Here is a 23,790-nt window from a genome sequence, read left to right as displayed (position 1 = left end):
CCATTGATAGGCTTATTCTGTCCATCGTTGTGTTAGGCACTGTTAGGAAAGATTTGCACCATCTGATAATATGAGGATTAATTAGGATTCAAGAGGAAATGTGCAAAATGTCGACTAAGTGTCGTTGAAACAAAGATTTGTGAGATCAGCCGGTGTCACTAAAATGGACCAGGTTTTCAAAAAAAGAAAAAAGGAAAATTTTTGACGTTGCTCCAATCCAGGCGACTGCGTTGGTTTGGTCATGTGCTGCGGTCAGAAGCAGAGACAATTGCATAGATGTAAAAAGACCCAAACAAAGACCTAACCAGGTTGGTACACTACACCGCATCATGGAGAGAAGAAGTCTACACCCCGATATAGCCCACGCCCGAACTATATGTGCATTGAACGCGTCCCCATTCCACGTAATGATAACGTACCGTAATTATCACCCCCTCCCGCGACTTCTTCCCCCAGGTTACTGATTGTAAAGATATATCCACAACAAAATTGACAGTAAGAAAAGCTTAAATCCTTAATAAGTTTTCAAGCAGTCGTAATTGATCTGCATTTAAGGCTCTCCCCTATGTGACATATTTCCCATCAAATGTTTACCTACAGCTTTCTTAAATAATTTCAAAGAAGTTGGAACTTTATCGAACATTTCCCTTGATAAATTACTCCATTCCCTAATTTATCTTTCTATAAATTATTACTTGCTCCATTTAGTACTCTTGAATTTCAACTTCATCTAGACTATTCGTCTATTAATGTAATTATACACTATTTTACCACTGACAGTTCGGAACATCCTGTTTTATGGAGCAGCTCATCTCCTTACTCCCACGTCTTCCCAGCCCAATGTTTGCATCATATTGTAACACTACTGTTTTGTCGAAAATCACCCAGAACAAATCGAGCTGCTTTCCTTTCGACCTTTCTCCAGTGCTCCTATCGAGTAATCCTGCTGTGGGTCCGATACACTGAAACCAGACCTCCTCTAATTGTAGACCGAGCTCGATAGCTGCACTCTCTCAAGTGAGGCCAGTATCCAGTATTCGGGAGATAGTGGGTTCGAACCACACTATCGGCAGGCCTGAAGATGGTCTTCCGTGGTTTCCCATTTTCACACCATGTAAATGCTGGTACTGTACCTTAATTAAGACCACGGCTGCTTCCTATCCTCTACTAGCCATTTTCTGTTCCATCGAACCCATAAGACCTATCTGTGTGGGTGCGTGGTAAAGCAATCTGTAAAAGTCCTCTAATTGGGATCTTACTAGTGACACACGACCTTTACTTTACATCCTTTCTACAATCCCTAATACTACCATAGCCAAATGAACCTGTACCGTATTTACAACCTCGTGATTGTGATTACCCCAGTGAAGATCTTTCTTTATACTGTAATAACACCTCAGTACTTACAGTGATCCCCGTGAGAAACTTGCAGCCCCATCAACACAGTAATGAAAACCGAGACGATTTTACCTCTGGTGAAACTGACATGACGTTTCGTCCCGTTTACCATCATCTCTCATCTGCTGTCTATCTCATAACATTGGTGAGGTCTTGTTTCAATCGCTCACAATCCTATACATTTTTGTTACTGTATATAGTATAACACCATCTGCAAAAAGGCTTATCTGTGATTCCGTCCTTTACGCGTATCATTAATATACAGTACATAAATAAAAACGTAATGGTCCAATAAATCTGCCCTGCGGGTCACCGCTACTTAATCGTTACAAGATCAGAGAATGCTGCACCTACTCTAATACTCTAACTTCTCTTTTCTAGAAATTTAGCCACACCCATTCAACCACTCTTTTGTCTAGTCCAATAGCCCTCATTTTCGTCACCAGTCTCCCGTGATCTACTCTATCAGAAGCCTTCGATAGGGCAATAGCGATGGAGTCTAATTGACCACGTTTCTAAAATATCTGCTATATCTCGCTGGAATCCTACAAGTTGAGCCTCACTGGAATAACCTTTCCGAAACCAGAACTGTATTCTATCAAACCTATTTTCGCAAACGTGTCTAATACAACCAAGGCAAGACACATTTCGTTATGTACAGTACGACAAAAAAAGGTTAAAAGGTTCTTTTCACACACCGACGGTATTAAGTTTGTGTGCCCTGAATGTCTTTTTTCTCTCGGCCTCTATGACCCTTCCCATTCTTTTGCCGATATCTTCATTCTTCGACGTGTCGGACCTCTTCATTCTTCACTTGTGATTATAGTTAAGAGGGGATGGTTATTTAGTCTTACTTACCCTCAAAAAGTAGTCAACGCTACCAGCAGAAAACCATCTCAAGTTGATATGCTAAACGTGTCTCATCATATATATTATTTCAGGTGTTTAGATCCCTTTTGAGGCGCTTATAAGTAACCGATCGTAACAAATGAGCATTCGAAAGAAAGAGAGTAGACATTGGCAGTGACGAATTGCACTCTCATTGCATGATTTCGGTAATTTCTTTTAAAATGAGTTTAAAATATTGTACGAAGTGTGCGATTTGCAAATACTGTTGCTGTAGGAAAATACGCGCTATCATTGTTGTCCACTTCACATTTTGGGCACTGGGACGCCTGTTTTATGTCATTATAGAATGCTGTAATTATCAGTTAAGAAACGAATGATAGTAAAACCAAAAATTACTTCCGGAACATTCTTCGTCAGAATGCACTTGCATTTTTCTCCCGTTCAAGTGATACCATAAATGTTAAAAATGACATTAAGTGGTAAGTAAGACTGGATAATGTTGCACTGATTTGTGTATTCCTTAGCTCACCAGTAGGTCACCAGGTGGCTACTCCACCACATACTTTGTGGACATGCGAGATTTCTCGCACGGGTCCCCGAGTTACATTTTATTTCAATAAGTTTACATGATCTCAAGCATTTAAGAATTTCCCTTTTAGGAAATCCTATACCACGGATCCCATACCATAATCAGAGTTTATTGTGTGATCACGGTACTGCCTGCTCGATATGAAGCAGCCATCGGATGCATATCGAGCAGGCAGTGGATTACGGACCGCTGACCCGATTGCAATGCCTTCTCTGTAAGTTATGCATTATAGAATATATATGTGAATGACTGACTCAATCCTTTAGTCTCAGGGCTTAATTGTATAAGTCTTGGTATATTGGGTGCTCATAGTACAAATAATTGATATTCTGTTCAGAACGTCCCGGGTTCCATTCCCGACCGGGCCAGGGATTATAATCTCGTGTGATTAATTCTTCTGGCTCGAGGACTGTGTATTTGTGTTTATCCTAAAACGTTCCTCTTCATATTCGTACAACACACTGTACTCGACAGAGGCATGAACAAGGACTAAAGGATACCTACATGAGACTGTTTATTCCATTGTCTGTGGGGAAGTTCTCGGAGTTTTGATGCGTGGAGCCCTAAGAAGCTTCACCAAGCCGTACTTGTAGCGGAACAGGAAGATACGGCGTAACAAACTAGGGAAATCCCCTAGGAAGGAGAACTGGCTTTATTCAGTCACGAGCCCTCAGACGGCGAAAAGAGGATATCTCTAGTGAGCGAACTCTCCAACCCCATCGGCAAACAACATGACCAAGAGTGATCTAGTTGCTTGCATTTCAAGTATTTAATTACCATGACGTGGGTCATGAAGTCAGAAAATCAGAATATTAATATTTGCATTTATAGGGAAAAGTTACATACTCCATTGATGAGAATAGGTATTTGTGTGTTACATAATAGCGGAAATTTCCACGAGGCATCTGGCTATCGTCTGAAAGATACTTGAGACAGGAAGTTTACCCTCGAAAGGGAGTAATGATAGGCCTATAATTCGGTAATTTACGACCGGATTCTTTACGCACTATTTATTCGTAACACCCCGTGGATAGGGAGTACTCGATTTTCTAGTGGTGGAATCATCCAGAGTTACGCCAGTTTTTCACCGATATTACACATTAATGGTACTACAAGAACCGAGCTTGATAGCTGCAGTCGCTTAAGTGCGGCCAGTGTCCAGTATTCGGGAGATAGTAGGTTGGAATCCCATTGTCGGCAGCCCTGAAGATGGTTTTCTGTGGTTTCCCATTTTCACATCAGGCAAATGCTGGGGCTGTACCTTAATTAAGGCCACGGCCGCTTCATTCCCACTCCTAGTCCTTTCCTGTCCCATCATCGCCATAAGACATATCTGTATCGGTGCGACGTAAAACCAATAGCAAAAAAGGTACTAAAAGAGAGCAAAAATTAGAAGAGGAGTACGACAAGGCTGCTCCCCGTCACCATGTCTCTTTAAGCTGTTCATACAAAATGCTGAGAATTGAATGAGCATTCTAAAGAGGTGTTTTTTATAATTTGCTTTACGTCGAATCAACACAGATAGGTCTTACGGCAACGATGTGATTGGAAAGGCCTAGGTGTGGGAAGGAAGCGACCGTGGCCCTAATTAAGGTGCCTGGTGTGAAAATGGGAAACCAAGGAACACTATCTTCAAGGCTGCCGATACTGGGGCTCGAACTCACTATCTTCCGGATGCAAGCTCACAGTTGCGCGCCCCTAATCGCACGGCCAACTCGCCCGTTGGGGTGAATTTTAATGAGATTTCGGGTAATAGTATTTATTGATGAAGAACATTACCGGCTTTCAGCCCAAATACTTGTTCGCGTTACAAAGAAGTAAAATATAAAAGAAAAAGAAAAATGAACTAAATCTACCATGTGGACGCTCGCATGGGCGGAAAACCGGGCCGCATGCAATCGCCACCCTTATAACTAGCTTGTTCCCGTTACAATTTAAAAATACAAAATAAAAATAAACTAAGTCTACTATGTGGACGCTCGCATGGGCGGAAAGCCGGGCCGCATGCAATCGCCACCCTTATAACGAGCTTGTTCCCGTTACAATGAAAAAATACAAAATAAAAATAAACTAAGTCTACTATGTGGACGCTCACATGGGCGGAAAACCAGGCCACATGTAATGGCCACTCCTATGCCTAACTTATTCTAAACTCCTTTACACGCACTTATTTACTCAAGACCTCAAAACCTCCCTGTTATATTCAATCCTCTTAAAATCAACATTTCGTCTTCCAGCTCTACTTACTTAGCATTCTGTTATCCGCAGCGCATGTGCCTTCATTCTTATTACCTAATCGCCTTATTCACCTACTGACTTAGCAGTTCTTAATATTTCTTGTGCACTAACCTACTTCCAAATACATTCCAGATCACTTCTGAGTCAACAGTTGAGTCGTGATTTTCCTCATCTAACTTCCTTTCAACTACTACACCAATTACGTGACCATGTCTTGCCATCTCATTATAAACATGACCTATCTTTATTACTTTCACCTTCCAAATTAGAATATCTTACCACTTCCCTACTCTTCTTTACACTTTACACACCTTTCACATTCACCGTGTAACTTCACGTTTTACAATCAGATATAACAGAACCTACTAATTTTTGTCTTTATCTTAACTATGACGCTAGTAATGCCATTCCTAATGCTGCCAGTCCCTGCTATGAATGGTGTGAAAATGTCGCTCATAGGTTCGGTTGGCGCACGCATTTCAGTGGTCTTGGCAGACAGATGTGCAATAGCAACATCTGGTTCGGTGAGGAAAACAACGGGAAACTACCTCACTCCTCATTTCCCTAGTACGCCTCTTCAGTGATACCTAGGCCATATATGACATCTAATGGTGAACCTGTTGAGGATCCAACCAGCCTTCGGGCTGAATACCCAACATACATCTTTCACTCACTCTTCACATACTTTTGTAACCATACTTTTCCTACTTAACCGCACTAATCAACTCTAAACGTACAAATCCTTATATCTAAAACTTTTCATTATCACTCATATATACTCCTCAAATTCATTCTCTTTTTATACCCTTAGCTCTTTGAACTTTCTTTCGATGAACTATCTTCTTTTAACTTTATTTCACAAACTCTCCTTACCGAAAATAAATACCTGTTTAATTCTCCTCCTTTCTCCCAATCCTTGATAATCCACCCTACGATTTTTTGCTCATCACCTTTTTCTAATAATTCCCGACTATTGGCATTCAAAAGTGTTTTTCTTACCTTTTCCGTATCTTTACAATTACCTATTAAGTGTAGATCATTGCCCGATATCCCACATCTTTACCCTTTGTCCATCCCTTATTCTTGGATAGACCAATCAGGCACCATAGTAATCCTCCTCTGTTTAACCTATCTACAATCCTAATATTTCACCCTGTCACTTCCATAACTTTATTAAAAACACTAAGCGATCCGGTGTTCGTGTACTCTTCTATCAATTTCTGCCTTTGAATAGCTCTAATCCTCCTCGAAAGCACCCCCTGACCCCTAGCTTCTTTTTTCTTCCAAACATCTTCCCACATGTATCCCAATCCCACCTTCTCCAAGTACAGTTTATTTTTTTCTAGCCAGCACCCCTTATACATACCTTTCTTTTGTTGGTCGTACGTAGCCTGGAGCACCATCTCTCCTTCCCCTCTTTTCAACCCCATCCAGTATTTGACTACTCTTTTCACATACTCAACCTCTATTTCTTCCCCGCAGATTAATTCCACCCTAGCATTCGCTGTGCACTGAGGGAGCCCCATCACTGCCGTACCAAATTTACCAATAATTTGTGTATACTCCCTTTTCCTCCAGCCCTCATACTTCCCCCCCCATACATTATCCTACCGAATACTACTGATCTTAAGACTGACCTCAAGGTTTCATAGCTAATTCCTGGAAATGTAGCCACTAATATTTTGATCCTCCCATGTCCCCCTTTCGTTTAAAATCACTCCCAGATATTCTAACTTATTTACTTGTTCCAACCTCTCTCCCTGTACCATCCAAATCATTTCTTTTTTTCTACCTTCATGTTTCTACGTTACTAACACTTTAGATTTATTCCCTTTAATTTTCAGGGCCCATTCCTTTGCATATTCTGATACTGCATTTAAGCTTTGCTGCATCCCACCTGCAGTTAATGTCAGCAAAACCACATCGTCTGCAAAAGTCAGTCTCGGTATCTCCAACTCATTAAGCACCGGTGCTACACATTTATTCCCGCCGTGTCCATCCAAAATGTCATAAATTAAAATAAACAATATCGGGGATAATTTACATCCTTGTTTTAAACCCACCTTACACTCCAATGGCCTACTCAACCCGTTTTCCTCTAGCTTAACACAGCACCTGACCTCCTTATTTATCGCCTCTACTGCACGTATCAACTTCCCCGAAACCCCCAACCTAACCAATTCTTCTACTAACGCACTTCTGTTTACCTTATCAAACGCTTTTCAAAATCGATTGCCGCCACAAACACTTTGCCTCTTCCCATACTCATGTATTTCTCTAAAATCGTCTTCACTATCATTATGTTGTCTACTGTTCTTTTTCCTTTTCTAAAGCCCCCTTGGTAAGCTGACAAAACCGAATTCTTTTCCGCCCAGTCACTTAATCTGTTAGCTAAAAATCCTGTATAAATTTTACTTAAAGAATCTAGCAGCGATATTATCCCTATAATTATTCGTGTTGTTTTTGTTACCTTTCTTCTTGTATATTGGACATACAATTCCTGTTTCCCATTCTTTAGGGTACTTATCCCATCAAAAATCTTGTTAAATAATTTCACCATGCCCTCTATCATCAGCCCAGTTTTTCTTACTTCTTTCCAAAACCTATTATTAATACCATTGCATCCTCCCGCAGACCTACCCCTGATTTTACTTATCACTCACATGACTCCTACTTTTGAAATTTCTTTGCACAGTTCGAATATTGATCCCCCTATCTCTCCAGATAACTTATTCTCCCTTTTATATACACCATTACCTTCCCCCGAGTAATTCACTAAAATAGTTCACCCATTGCTCATCCTCAATTCTTGGTTTCTCAAATCTCCCTCCGCCCTTGACTATTATGTTTCTCTCCTAAATTTTTTCCACTTTATTCGTCCTACACTCTTTATTTATCGCTTCCGTTTGTTCTTTAATCCATGACTTTTCTCTCTCACTGTTTTTTCTTTTGTAGTCTTTCCTTAAATTACAGAAAACTTCTTTTCCTGTACTCCCCCTCTTTTATATACTCTCTTAACGCACCCATAACCCTATTTCACATTTCCTCACACTCCTTACTGTACCAGCCTTCCCCCTCTCTCTCGCTCTCTTTTCTCCACCTGCCTCTGTCAATCTGTGCTATCCTCTTGATTGGGTGTAAAATCAGTTCCAAAGCTCTATCTATGTTGTTTTTCTCCAATGCAACCTGCCATCCATACCTTACTAATTGTAACTCTTCTTTTATTATTGTATCCAATTCCCGTTCTGTTTCCTCTGTCCATGTATATATAATATACCCTCTCCCTACTTCAGCATTATTCTTAACCTCTCTCTTCTTGTGCCTCCATTCCCTCCTTTTTAACAACACCTACACTGGAAAATGATGTGCTTCGATCTAATCTCCTACCTCCATCCTTAAAATTTCCTCCAATGTATCTTCTGAGCTTATTACTATGGCAATCACGCTTCCTCCCTGTTCTCTAACATAAGCCAGTTTCCCAATCCTGTCGCCCTCCTTCCATCAATTTAGAATATAGAAATTACCGCTGCACACATTTCTAAGAGTTTATCTTCATAACTATTTATGCCTTTATCTTCACTTCTACATTCCCTCATTACCCCTTCTTCTCTACTGTTTACTTGGCTCCGTTCCAATATTCTCGCATTCCAGTCTCCAAATAACAACATAACATCTGCAAACTTCTCTCTTATCGTATTAATATCCATCAATAACTCTTCAAAAAATGTGTATTTGTGTAAAACGAACTCCTAGGGTGGCAATATGCAAATGCTAAACTTACCTTCTTCACCCTCCCTTCTTCCCTCCCCATATTAAATCTAATCCAGATATTTTCTTGCATCTCTGTCTCAATATCCCCTACTAGTCCACATCTTCCTTTATTAGAACCACTATTCCTCCTGCGGTTCTTCCCTTATTCCTCTCCCTTACTTTGTATTTATATTTAACCACAAAACCCTTACTATCTTATCTCCTTTCCTATTTCAAGTCATGTCTCCAAGAGTGCCACAATATCGTAACTTTCCACTACTTCCTTAACCTTTTTATTATCTAATTTACCTAGCAGCCCTTCAATATTCACAAATCCTATTTTCCATTTTTGTTATAACTTACCCTTCCCCCTTCCAGATTACCTCTCCTATTCTTACTTCTTGTTAACATAGCCCTCTCACTCTCTGACTCCATTTCTCCTTTTCTTAACATTTGTTGTCGGTTTCTTCCCTCTTTATCCTCCAAACCTTTATACCTTTTACCCCACAAGTCTTTTGGCCTCATACTTCTTTTTTTGTTCATAGCTCCTTTTCCTTTCTCTTCGACACGCATCTCACCACCTTTATTGTTCCCTTGTCCACTACACTCTGGTCTTAACGATTCTTGAGACTCTCCCTCGCTCATCACTTCCCGACGCACTTCTTCCACATCCGCACTGCGTTGCCCAATTCCTCCTGGGTTGCTCTCCTCACTTACCTCCACTCGATCCATAATTCGTTCTGCGACCTTCCTTCTATCTTGCACCTCCACCTACTTTCCGTCCTGATCGTCCATCGCTTTCAATTTTTCCGCCGACCACTCTCTAAACCATTTTCCATTCGACACCACTAGCCGCTGCCCCCTTATTTGTGCCTTCAGCCCTTGTTGTCTCGCCCTCCAAAAATGCCTCTTCAAAGTTTTCATATTTTCACTTCCTTCTTTACCCATATCTCTCCTTACCCAGAATTTCTGTCCTTGTAAGTTGTTGGCGTTTCTTAATACAATTTCTGCAATTAAAGTAGACAATAACTTTACTCTAATTGGTCTGCAACCTTTAGCTTTACCCACTCTTTCCACATTGTCTATATCCACTTCACTAAAATTTATTTTCATCTTGTTCTGTATGACTTCGACCACCTTACAAATTATGTCCACTTTGCCTTCCTTAACACCATATACAAATATGGATTTCATCCTCTCCTGGTTGCACACTTATGCTTCCATCTTCATCTTTAGCACCTCCTCTTCTAGATATTTTACTTTCCCTCTTGACAGATCTACTTCTTTCTCATTACTACACGTTCTGTTCATCGTTTCTTCTGCCTATGCTTCTATCCATTTTTAACATTCCCTATCTCCTTTGATTGCTCTTTCATCATATTCTTTATTTCTTTCATCTGCTCCCAAGGGCAAGTTTCTTGTATGACTTTCCTATCTCCTTGATTGCTGCCAAATCTTCCCAGCTTAAGTTGCCACTGGTATTCGGGGCCGAGTTTATGTCCAACCCCCCCAATGACCAGAAGCACAGCTATCACTGCTGCTACCAGTACCGCCTCACCCATCTTTCCCAGCTCTTCTTTTTCCCCAAACCATTCTTGAAATTCTTCCCCTGCTTCCACTGCCACCTCCCAATCGCTGTCCGGTACTGTTCCACTCCCATCATACTTCACGGCACGCACTACACAACACGTCCGCTCTCACCGCTTGCTCAAGCTAGACTGGTGAATTTTAATGATAATCAGGTGCACATTATCCGCTTTGCAGATGATATTGCTATCTTAGGTAATTTAAAAAATAATATGAGTAAAATGCTAAGAACATTCAATAAATCCCTAAAAATATTTAAACTAAATATAAAGAAAACAAAATTCATGATGGTAGACAAAAAGAAGCCTACGGGTAGAAAAGACTTAACACACTGATAGAACAAGTCACAGAATTCTCCTATTTGGGTAGTGTAATTACCCCTGATAATAGGTCCCTTTCGGAAATCAAGACAAGAATAGTGGTAGAAAAACAAGTTTTCCAAAATAAGAAAATCTTATTGCTAAACAACCATCTCAGTTTGGAGACCAGAAAATCATTTCTCAAGACCATTGTTTGGAGTGTGCTACTGTATGGATATGTGAAACCTAGACATTAGCGAAACAGGAAGAAATAAAACTTGAGACTGCAGAAATGTGATTTTTTGAGAAAAATTAAAAAACAAGTTGGATAGATAAAAATAATGATCTTGTTTTAAGGAACGTCAAGGAGGATCTATGTTTATTAAATACGATAAAGAAGGGGGAAACAAAGTTCCTTGGATACTCACTGAGACATGACTCTTCTCCAAACCATCATTGAAGGTAAAGTACAGGGAAAGAGTCTCAGGGGACGACCAAGGATGTCATAATTCGGAACTCCTTCGGTGAAGTGGCATGTGGTTCATATAGCAACATGAAGAGGCAGCAGAAGATCGTCAGATGTGGCTACAGCGACAGTAGATCATGATGATGATTATGGTCACATAAGGACCCAGACACATCTTCCAAACACTCAACTATTCTATCTCGTGCGGGACAGACGTTTAACGGTGTGAAAGTAATTTATGCAGATATCGTGAGGGAAAACATTATTAGAGTGATATAGGATTAGTACCGTATAAATACATATAAAGAAACCGCATGCGCGGACGGATTATCTGATCAACTCTGTGCGCGAACTCAAAATATTATTATCATCACTCGAGACAAAGGGAGTGATTTACATTTGAGCCTGCGATCATAATAGCGAAAATATACGGAGGGATAGACACTGCACCACGTAATTAAATGAATGAGTCTTCTTCTTCTACTAAAGCTTTTCCCACACTTGTGGAGTCGCGGGTGCGAACTGTGTTGCACATGTGGATTTGACCCTGTTTTACAGCTGGATGCCATTCCTGACACAATCCTATATGGAGGGATGTAATCACAATTACGTGTTACTGTGGTGGTTGGTAGTATAGTATGTTGTCTGAATATCTGGAGGAAAGTGTTGAGACAAATGCAAACACCCAGTCCCCGAGTCAGAAGAATTAATCAGACGCGATTAAAATCCCCGACCCGGCCGGGAATCGAACCCACGACCCTCTGAACCGAAGGCCTCAACGCTGACTATTCAGTCAAGGAGTCGGACAAATGAACTAGACATGAGCGATTTAGTAAAATCCCTATTTATGATAATCTGATCTCGGGACATTTGAATCAGGGACACCCGTGTCGTAAAGTGCGCGTTTAGAAGGAGACGTCCGAAATGAACCTAATCATATGTGTTCTTTGACGCAGCAATAGGACTGGAAGTTAAGTATCACAGGATTATGGATCTACGTCCCATAAGCAAGTGCCGGGACTTACCATCATGGAAGTCAACCTGGAGAGGATGTCGATTTACGGGACTATCATTATGGATCTCCCGCCGTAAAGGAAGGCATTCCTGAGGGCAGAGGCACAGTACAACTACTGTATATTTTATAGCATGGCATGTAGGGTGACGGGTTTTCCTTTTAAAAATCATAAATATATAAATAATAAATTGCTAGGGTCAATAATCTGTCAGTACTAAATGCTAGGTTTCAAACTAAATTTGCCTATAACACAGGGCACGAGTGTAGTTTTAGTAGCAAATCTGAGTGATTTAAATTTTTGTAAATACACTTAGATTTTTATGGGAGTTTATTCTTTTACTTTGGGTTTTCACAGTATATACAGGGTGGTCGAAAACAACACGAACCAGATACATGAGCGTTAGAGAGCTGGTCATACTGATAAGTAATTCGAAAATATTACGTGGATATCTCGCGCCGTTGTCATATTATCAGCTGCAGAAGTTAACCAATCAGATCGCTTCATGGGCGACTTCACGTGGTCTTTGTGAGGCGGTGTTGTTAAATCTGCACGTAGCTTATGAGCGGCTTGAGAGCGCCACTAGAAGAAATAAACTCCAGGGGAGGGACTTGAACAAGGAGCTCCCTGCTGATAGGCTCGACCCACAGCAAGCTCGCTACGGTGGCATTGGCTGAAATCCATGGTGTGGCTCTCAAGACCGAACAAGCCACGAGGAGATTTAGCAACACCGCCTCGTAAAGCCCACCTGAAGTCGGCCGTGAAGCGATCTGATCGGTTAACTTCAACAGCTGATAATATGACAATGGAGCGAGATATGGACGTAATTTTTTTCAAATTACTTATCAGTATTGCCAACGCTCTAACGCTCATATACTCGGTTCACGTTGTTTCCGACCACCCTGTATTTGTAGTTAGACTTAGGATTCATAATAGTGAGTGCCGGTAGTTTTCAAGGGTCGTTTAACTGTTGAGTAGACGTAACCATCAGGGGAATATTTACGCGGAACGGACGGCCGATTCTTGAGTATTGTATTGTTATTTGATTAGTCCACGTTATAGTGTGTATCGTTTCTTGTGTGTGCATACGGGATCAAGGCTGGTACTCAAACTCTTGGTATGACATGCATGCGAATATGTTTAATGTAGAATAGTCATCTTTTGCTGAATGTTGTGATGGAAAGATGCTTCAGAGGTCCGAACTACGTCCCCCCATTAACAGCTAGGTGTCAGTCTTGCAGACGAGTACTGTTTGTGCTACCCTATTGTTTCTGTCTATTAAAGAATCAGCTGTACAGAGTGATGTCATTCTATGATGTTACAAGTCTGTGAAGCCAGGACTTCTGGTGTGGAATATGAAGGCCATGTAATGTGTCGGGCTATTTAGTACCTCATTGAATTGAGCGAGTTAACTGATTTATTATTACTTGAGTGAAGGCCGAAGGAAGGCAAATATGAGATTTAAAGAGATATGTCAAGAAAAGGAACAAAGGTTCCGAGTGAACCATGTGTGTTATGTGGCTTCGGAACGCCCCCTCATGCTGCAGAGAAAGATCAATGTTTTTCCCCTTCTATAAAGGGGTGAGTGATTTTTGTGAAACGAGGCACGGCACAGTAAATGTTTATTTTCTCAGCCTAATTTAATTAAAAACAGGGTAGCAAATCAGGTGGTAGATGACCCCTTTTAAATATTCCTAGTAGGTTTTCTCTTTCAGCAATCCATCTTCAATTTCCGAAGATTAAGAGTTCGAACCTCGTTGACAGATGCATTTGGCGGGGACATACTGTATCTATTGTATATATATTTCTCTTGTGTGTGTGTTAATGTGTGATTGGTGTGCTGGTTCTGCCTGGTGGTCATTTGTTTTGTTTTTTCTTGTATCCTGGGTTCATCCCGACGTAAGGTTTTCGATTCCATAGCTAAATGGTTAGCGTGCTGGCCTTTGCCTCAGGGGTCCCGGGTTTCATTCCCGGTAGGGGCGGGAATTTTAACCAGCATTGGTTAATTTCCCTTGCACGGAGGCTGGATGTATGTGTCGTCTTCATCATCATTTCATCCCCATCACGACGCGCAGGTCGCCTACGAACGTCAAATCAAAAGACCTGCACCTGGCGAGCCGAACATGTCCTCGGACATTCCCGGCACTAAAAGCCATACGCCATTTCATTTCTCGACATAAGGCATTTGGTAATTACCAGATGTTTGCATACGTCTTTTCCGGTTTCTCTAAGAGCAGCGAACAGTGCGCAGCGTATGAATTTGACACATACGTCAGTTTGTTCGTCTGACATTAACTTACCAACACACACAAGTTGAGTCTGCCAAACACTAGCGTCTGTGTTGTATCGTCCAGTGATCATGTCAAAGTTTGTGCCTGAAAAAGAACATTTGCGGCACGCATTGCTTTTCTTCAATCAATCAACCAATACTGATCTGCATTTAGGGCAGTCGCCCAGGTGGCAGATTCCCTATCTGTTGCTTTCCTAGCCTTTTCCTAAATGATTTCAAAGAAATTGGAAATTTATTGAACATCTCTCTTGGTAAGTTATTCCAATCCTTAACTCCCCTTCCTATAAATGAATATTTGCCCCAGTTTGTCCTCTTGAATTCCAACTTTATCTTCATATTGTGATCTTTCCTACTTTTATAAACGCCATTCAAACTTATTCGTCTACTAATGTCATTCCACGCCATCTCTCCGCTGACAGCTCGGAACATACCACTTAGTCGAGCGGCTCTTCTTCTTTCTCTCAATTCTTCCCAACCCAAACATTGCAACATTATTGTAATGCTACTCTTTTGTCGGAAATCACCCAGAACAAATCGAGCTGCTTTTCTTTGGATTTTTTCCAGTTCTTGAATCAGGTAATCCTGGTGAGGGTCCCATACACTGGAACCATACTCTAGTTGGGGTCTTACCAGAGACTTATATGTACTCTCCTTTACATCCTTACTACAACCCCTAAACACCCTCATAACCATGTGCAGAGATCTGTACCCTTTATTTACAATCCCATTTATGTGATTTCCCCAATGAAAATCTTTCCTTATATTAACACCTAGATACTTACAATGATCCCCAAAAGGAACTTTCACCCCATCAACGCAGTAATTAAAACTGAGAGGATTTTTCCTATTTGTGAAACTCACAAGCCGACTTTTAACCCCGTTTATCAACATACCGTTGCCCGCTGTCCATCTCACAACATTTTCGAGGTCACGTTGCAGTTACTTACAATCTTATTTAATCAAAAGAAAAAAAGGCTGTGGAAAGTCACTGTTTGCTGGTAGAAACTTACGGTGAACACGCTTAATCGATTGGAACATGTGAGATATGGTTTCGACAATTTAAATGTGGTAATTTCAATGTGAAAGACAGTGCGCTCTGTTAGACCACAAACGTGCGAAGACGAGCAATTGCGGGCGTTACTGGATGATGACCCAACTCAAAATCAACGCTATCGCCAACAAATGATTACTTTAAATCACGCATTGAACGAAAGACGACCGGGATGGGCTAGAAGACATGGCAAAGTGATTTTGTTACACGACAATGCTCCGTCTCACACAGCAAACTCAGTGAAAGACACCTTGAAATCGCGTGGATGGGACTTCATTCTGCATCTACCATACTCTCCGACCTGGCGCCAACTGATTATCACCTTTTCGTATCAACGGAGCACGCTCTCGCAGAACAGCACTTCAGCAATTTCGAGGAAGTTGGAAAATGGCTCGACGAATGGTTTGCCGCAAAAGACAAGTAGTTCTTCTAGCGTGGTATTCAGAAACTTACCTGAAAGATTGGCGAAGTGTACAGAAGCCGACGGCCAATATTTTGAATAAACACAAAATGAATTTCCCTTGAAAATTACGTGTTTCCTTTACCACAAAACCCGACAAAAACTTATGCATACACCTGGTTTTGTTGTTTATTTAGGAATATTGTAGAGCATTCCAGAGGGAAATATGTGAAATAGCATAGGCATCACTAAGTGTTGTTTATTTTCTTATTTGTAGTATTATCTCAGTGTAAAGGGACTGTCTGATTAATTTATCTTTGCACGCTAATTACCATGATAAAGACATTCGTTATAGTTCTATTCTGTCTCATCCTCGGCAAATATAATTCACAAAAACATTGTTTTGCGTCATGATTATGTTATTCGTTTATGTTCATTTGGATTTATTTTGCTTCATTTTATCCCCACCAAGAGGTAATATGTCTTTTATTTTAGCACATATTTGATTATCATTCGTAGTAGTTAGCTGCTACCATTCTCCTGCCCTTATAGACCCATACGTTTAGAATACCATCCACACCTCGGACTGAACGCGACCTTAAACCATTGCCGGTGCACTTAAGGGGGCAGGGTGATGGGTGCAAAACCACACTACCAACCATCACAGAAACACACACGAGTGATTATATCCCTCCTCGTAGGGCTCAGGAAGTGCATCTGGCCGTAAAACAGGGCCTACTCCTCATGCGCGACACAGTTCCCATCTTCGACGCGACACGTGTGGGTAAAACGGTAGTAAAATATAGCACGAGCCATTGGTTTGATTTTCAACCGTAAGGAGCAGAAACATATTTAAGAAATGAAAATAATTTAATTTTCTGAACTATGTTGATATTATCTTCAGTTAAAACCCTCTCTAATTAAAAATGTCTCTGTTTTATAACTCTAAACTTATATCGTGAAATCTAGCGGTTTGACTTATACTCTCAAGTCGAATGTCACATTGACTCATAAGAGATGACTATGCAGCCAACCAGTGGCGTATACTGAGGGCTACCAAGGCTATCAGTGAAGCCCAAACCTCAAATGCGAACGATGGAAATCTAAAGCACATTATAATGTAAGCATCTGACACATTGTTCCAATGATAAAAAAAACCGCGTGCGTATTTCTGAGAACAAGGCTTCGGAGACTGATATTGCAGCCCAGACTCTCGTCCCTTCCCCTCGACTCACGCACGCGGCTTGCTGCTGTATGCCTGATAGGCGCGGGGACAGGGGAGGATAGGTGTGCTAGGCTTCGGTCCGTCAGATCGCCACTGCTAACTATCAACCATGCGTTACTCATCGTAGGGCCTATATACCTCCTCACCTCATACTTCTGACTTAATTATATGGAAAAGAGTGCTGGTATTTCACTCCCATTTACTTCTACATCCTTGTAGGAAGACACTGCAAGGCTGCTGTTATAGGAGTAATATAGTCTATAAAAATAGGTAGATCTTCTACAATGAAATGCAATCTTTCGGTTTAGTGATCTGCTGTTCTCTTTTGTTGGTTGGAATCGAACCCATGATCATGGGTCGGACATCACCACTGATCTCCTGAGGAAGCCAATTAACCAGTGAACGATGGGTACGACCGCTGTAAAATTCAATATTTTTATTTAATAATAATAATAATAATGATAATAATAATAATAATAATGGTGCTTGGCGTCTGTGTAGCGTTGGTGGTGTCCTAATGAGGATAAAATGAATGGCGAAGACGTCATAAATACCCAGTCCCCAAGCCAGGATAATTAACAGTATGAGGGGGTTGATTCTGAAAATTGAAACGGGGCTATCGGACCAAAAGCAAGCATTCTATCCATTTAGCCACAAAGCCGGACTTTAATTTGCTAAACCCCTTAGGCTACCATCTCCACTGATCAGGTGTTGAGTGTTGGCAATAGCAGAGGCCAGGGCAGTAGCTTGTAAAGCAGCCTTGACAACACAGCAGGCTTCACCGTTGGCTATTGGCTGCAGCTCAAAACGCTGAAGGCTTGACGTTCACTAAACCAACTATCGAAAAGGGGTAACGAAAGCCCACGTCTTGATCCCAGCATACGCCACTGCAGCCTCCGTATTTACTGATAAGGATACTCTCAAGTCGAATGTCACATTGTCTCATAAGAGATGACTATGCAGTCTCCGTATTTACTGATAAGGATACAGCTGACCTTCTTAAGATAAAACTACGCTATTTAGGCCACCCGTAATTTGAATGTTATGAAACAAAAGACACGCGCAGTGTTTCACTAACGGAAATATGGACCTATCAATCAAGAGGCATTAGTTAGCATTTTCTCGTTTTGACAAAAAAAAAAAACAAAAAAAAAAGATAAGCTTAATCAGTGGCAGAGTCGAACCACTTTGGTATACTGGTAGTAAATTAAGATATCAGAAATCATTTCGGGAATAAAAACCTTTAGAATGGGCCCTTTCAGTCATCAATGAACTGCTTTTAGGACTGTCGCCAAGGTTGCAGATTCATTATCAGTAGTTTAGCTAGCTTCTTCTTAAATATTTTCAAAAACTTGGAAACTTACCTAATATTTCCCTTGATAAATTATTCTTTCTTTTTCTTTAATCTGTTTACCCTCCAGGGTTGGTTTTTTCCTCGAACTCAGCGAGGGATCCCACCTCTACCGCCTCAAGGGCAGTGTCCTGGAGCGTGAGACATTGGGGCGGGGGCCTCACCTGCTATGCTGAACAGGGGCCTTCGTGGGGGATGGTAAGATTGGAAGGGATAGACAAGGAAGAGGGAAGGAAGTGGCCGTGGCCTTCAGTTAGGTACCATCCCAACATTTGCCTGACGGAGAAGTGGGAAACCACGAAAAACCACTTCCAGGATGGCTGAGGTATGAATTGAACCCACCTATACTCAATTGACCTTCCGAGGCTGAGTGGACCCCGTTCCAGCCCTCGTACCACTTTTCAAATTTCGTGGCAGAGCCGTGAATCAAACCCGTGCCTCCGGAGGTGGCAGCTAAGAAAGAAAGAAAGAAAGAAAGAAAGAAAGAATATCACCCGTTTCCTTGTACACGGGGGCTGCTATTGCAACTTCCCATTCATTTGGTATCACTCCTTATGGAAACGGTAATCAAGTATTCCAGATATGGTACTATATAACAATCCATTGCCTATGATATATCCCCCCATTAATCGTCTCAATTCCAGCTGCTTTTCTGGCTTTCAACTTTTGTATATTTTTGTAAATGTCTTTATTTTCATAGGTAAATTTCAATAAGTCGCCTCCTCTATCTGGACATTATCCTAGTATCCGCCTACCTTTACATACTGCTGACAGAATAATTCTGCCTTCTATAAGTCCTCACATATACACTCTCCTTTTTCATTAATGGTCCCGGAATATCCTTCCTGGAACCTATGCTCTCTAAAAATCATATGGTCGCCAATTATGTTTGTCATCATGTTATCTTTAGCTGACTTTTTTTGCTAAATTCAATTTGCTAGCCAGCTCTTTCAGTCTATCCTTAACTCCCGCAAGCAGTCCTAACTATATTTCGTTCTAATCTGCATCTTCACCTTAAACTCTTTCTTCCCCTGTTGTAACATAATGTGTTTACCATTCCTTGCCACATTTAAAAGTACATACTTGTTTCAACAATTGCTTTAAAACCATCCCAGAGGCTGTGTTCTTTTTTATTTGCCATTTTCCAATGAGTATAACTGCTTTTAAAATATCTCCATGCCTCTCTTATGAACCATATGTTATTACCTAACAATCCTAATTTTACGTCATTCCTTTCTATCAAGCCTTTAACTATGACAAAGATAGCTTCAGGATCACTTAAACCATATATCACTCAGTTTCTCAATACAGGTCATCTGGTTTTATCAACACCACGTGTAGAATAATTTTCACTTTCTGATTCAGCTGTATTTCCCATAATAACTTATTCACCATTTTTGGTCATGCATTTTGTCATTCGCATTACCTTATCGTCCATGTTGTCCGATTCGTTGGCTGAATGGACAGCGTACTGGCCTACGGTTCAGAGGGTCCCGGGTTCGATTCCCGGTCGGGTCGGATATATTAAACTTCAGGCTAGCAACCCGTCGGAAGGACATTTGATTGCTTTCAAGTCTTGCAAAAGGAAAATGCAAGACCGTAACGGGACACATAGCCCAATACTTGGAAGGAAGATGATAATGATGGTTAATTCCAATGGCTCGGAGACTGGATCTTTGTGCTGTCCCCAACATCCCTGCAACTCACACACCACACATAAGACTATCCTCCACCACAATACCACGAAGTTACCTACACATGACAGATGCCTCCCACCCTCATGGCGGCGGATCGTCCTTACAAGGGCTGCACTCGGCAAGAAATCGAAAAAAATCGTCAATGTTCGATTTCTATCCCTGGCTCAGCGAGGGATCCCTCCTCAACTGCTTCAAGGGGAGTGTCCTCGAACGTGAGACATTTGGTCGGGATACAACTGCAGAAGAAGACCAGTATCTCGTCCAGGCGGCCTCACCTACTATGCTGAACAGGGGCCTTTTGGGGAGACGGGAAGATGGGAGGGATAGGTAAGGAAGAGGTAGGGAGCGGCCGTGTCCTTATGTAAGTGGGATACACGGAAAGCCACTTTAATAATGGCTGAGGTGGGAATAGAACCCCTCCACTCAATTGACCTCCCGAGGCTGAGTGAATTCCGTATCAGCCCTGGAATCAATTTTCAAATTTTCGTGGCAGAGCCGGGAATCACAACCTTCGGATTTCGTATCCGGTGCCGATTTTAAACATATTGTGCTGGTACGATTCCTTCCAAAGGTTAATGATGGCCACAAACAACATCAGCCATAAGTAGTTAATTCTGGGGCGTTCGGCCGCCGCCACCTCCACACGCCGCTGTGAGTGGCCTCCTCCACACGGAATGTGATGACAAAGAGTGCATGCTTAACCTCACATGAACTCACCTGAAAATTAGGGCGGTTGGCTAAGAGTACGCCCTTAATCTCACATGATGTAACGCTGGGTATGTATACAGGCTTAATTTTACAGATCCCGGGTTCGACCCCAGGCCTAAGGGCGTTAACCTTGCAGGCCTAAGTTCGATGCCGAGGCTAACCGCATAACAGAGCAGGTTTAACTTTACTTGATATTAATGCCTAAGAGTGTAGGCGTAACCTCACGCTGACCAGGCATTAACCTAACTGGTTGCCCTTCCTTACACTAGCCCGGACATAACTTTACACCCTGGCTACAGTGCAGGCTTAACCTTATGCTGACTAGGCGTTAATCTAACCGGTTGCCCTTCCCTATACCGTGGCTAGAAGTGCTGGCTTAACCTTACACCGACCAGGCGGAAAACTTACGGTTGCACTTCCCTACACCAGCTCGGACATATCTTTACACCTTAGCTAATTCTGCAGTCTTAACCTGACCATGAACAGGCGTTAACCTAACCCTTCCCTACACTAGTTTAGCGGCTACACGTTGTACTAATAGAATTAGGAAGATGGTTTGAGACTTAAAACACATGCTTTATTCATAGGGGCGTAACGTTGAAAGGCACATCCAGGGGCTTGGAGCAGAATATGGAACAGGATGGCGGCTTCACATTGTACTGATCGGACTAGGGAGATGTGTAAGGCTTAATACACATGCTTATTCTTAGGGGCATAACGTTGAAAGGCGACCTTAAGTCTGGGAGCTGAGCGGCCGCATAAAGGGATGAGGGTAAAAGGCCAAAAGAAAAAAAGGGCAAAAGGGGTAAAGGGCTACTAAAGTGCAAAAGGCCGAAATGGTTGACGGGCAAAACGGCTAAATTGCAAAAGGGTAAAGGGAAAAAGGGCAAAAGAGCCCAACGGGCAAAAGGGCTAAAGGGCAAAAGACGTAAAGAGCTAAATGGCTAAAGGGAAAACGGCTAAAGGGAAAAAACGCGAAAGCGCTAAATTGCTAAAGGGAAAATGGATAAAGGGCTAAATGGCAAAAGGGCAAAAGTGAAAAAGGACAGAAAGGCCACGGGCGAAAGGGCTAAATGTCTAAAGGGCAAAAAGGATTAAGGGCTAAATGACTAAAGGGCAAAAAGCGAAAGGGTGAAAGGAAAAGTATAAAGAGCAAAAGGGCAAAAGGGTCTTTGGTCTAGGGCTCAGTGCTGAGCTTGGAACAAGATGGTGGCACGGGACTAGAGAGATGGTATAAGTTTTAATCATCATCATCAGTCGTATTACTCATTACTGAGTGTCATGACTCCATTGTTTTGTCTCTGGAGAGTTACATGCTTTATAAATGTCCCCATCCAGCTCGATCTTCAGCTTTTCCTAAGACGTTCTGAAGAGGAAGGACTGTTATTTTCCTAGCCTGATCTAGCGATCTGCTTGCTGTTCTTTCACGTGGTCTTTTGCCTTCTGTGATATATTTCTCCAGGTTGTCTCCATCCCTCCCTAAGATATGTCCAAGGAACTGAAATCTTCTTTCACTGAAACGTGTACAGAGACATGTCACTATCTTCAGCTCTTTAATGATGGACTCATTCTTTCTTCTTTCGGTCCAAGCTACACGTAGTATTCTATGCCAACACCACATCTCAAAGGCATCGATGTGATCTTTGTCGTTAGTCTTGATCGTCCGTGTCTCACAACTGTAGAGGAACACGTAAAATACTAGTGCTTCAACTAAGTGAATCTTCGTGATATTGGATATTGCCCTGTTCTGCCAAATCTTAGTTAGTTTACTCATGGCTGCACGTCCCAGGACAATACGCCTCTTTATATCTTTCTCGCAATTTCCTGTATCACTTATACATGACCCAAGATATACAAGGTCATTAACCAACTCCAAGATGCACTTGATTTCCACGATCAATGACCATGAGTTTGGTCTTCTTCAAATTGATTTCTAATCCGTAAATGAGACTTGCATCCTTTACTCTTGCAATTAAATCTGCGAGCTCATCTTCACTACTGGCAATGAATGTGGTGTCGTCAACAAAACGCAAGTTGTTGATTTTCGTCCAGCAATTGAGATACCATCAGACCAACCATCAAGCGCTCTCCTCATGATGTACTTGGCGTAGATATTGTATAGCTGGGGAGACAATACGCAGCCTTGCCTTACGCCTTTGGATACACTGAAAAATTCTGAGGTAACACCATTCACCCTTATGGTCGCGAAGTTACTGTCATAAAGGCCTTTCAGCAGTGATATGAGATGTCTTGGAACATCATAATTTTAGAAAGCTATTTCGAGGTCTTGAAACTGAGCGGCTCCAGAGTCGAAGACGCTAGGTACTGAGCTGATGCGTAATGCGCTGTTGAGGTTTAGTGTTTGGAACACTGAGTTTCGATTGTAACATTTCGAGCTTATAGACTTGAACGCTAGAGACCTATAGTAGCTTACAATATTGTTGACGTCACTTAGAGATTAAAACTTTGTGTTCAGAACCGAAAAAAGTGTCCGCGCTATACATGACTGGGATTGGAACTCAGGCCTCTTCCCTTTGAGGTGCTGAGTATCATGGTAAGTAAATGACTGCACATTGAAAGCGTGATTTTAATTCAAAACACCCAACGTTTGAGCTGTGAGAAATTAAAAGAAAACCCCAGCCCGACTGGGAATCGAACTCGGCACTCTTTCCCTTGGACTTTTGACTACCATAGTAACTAAATGGCGACCTGAGTAGCTCAGATGGTTGAGATGTTGGCCTTCTGACCCCAACTTGAGAGGTTCGATCCTGGTTCAGGGCGGTGGTATTTGAAGGTGCTCAAATACGTCAGCCTCGTGTCGGTAGATTTACTGACACGTAAAACAACTCCTGCGGAATAAAATTCCGGCACTTCGGGGG

The 23,790-nt window shown here is 41.7% G+C and overlaps 1 protein-coding gene across 1 annotated transcript in view; it reads left to right on the top strand.

The window, feature by feature from the left end:
* The window catches only part of LOC136874919 (cytochrome P450 4C1), a 187,906-nt gene that overhangs the window by 58,582 nt on the left and 105,534 nt on the right, over positions 1-23,790 (top strand). The window lies entirely within an intron of this gene.

Source organism: Anabrus simplex, chromosome 5, assembly GCF_040414725.1.
Source record: "Anabrus simplex isolate iqAnaSimp1 chromosome 5, ASM4041472v1, whole genome shotgun sequence".
NCBI lineage: Eukaryota > Metazoa > Arthropoda > Insecta > Orthoptera > Tettigoniidae > Anabrus > Anabrus simplex.
The sequence above is the reverse complement of the archived record's forward strand: the minus strand, read 5'-3'. Positions and strand labels throughout refer to the sequence as shown.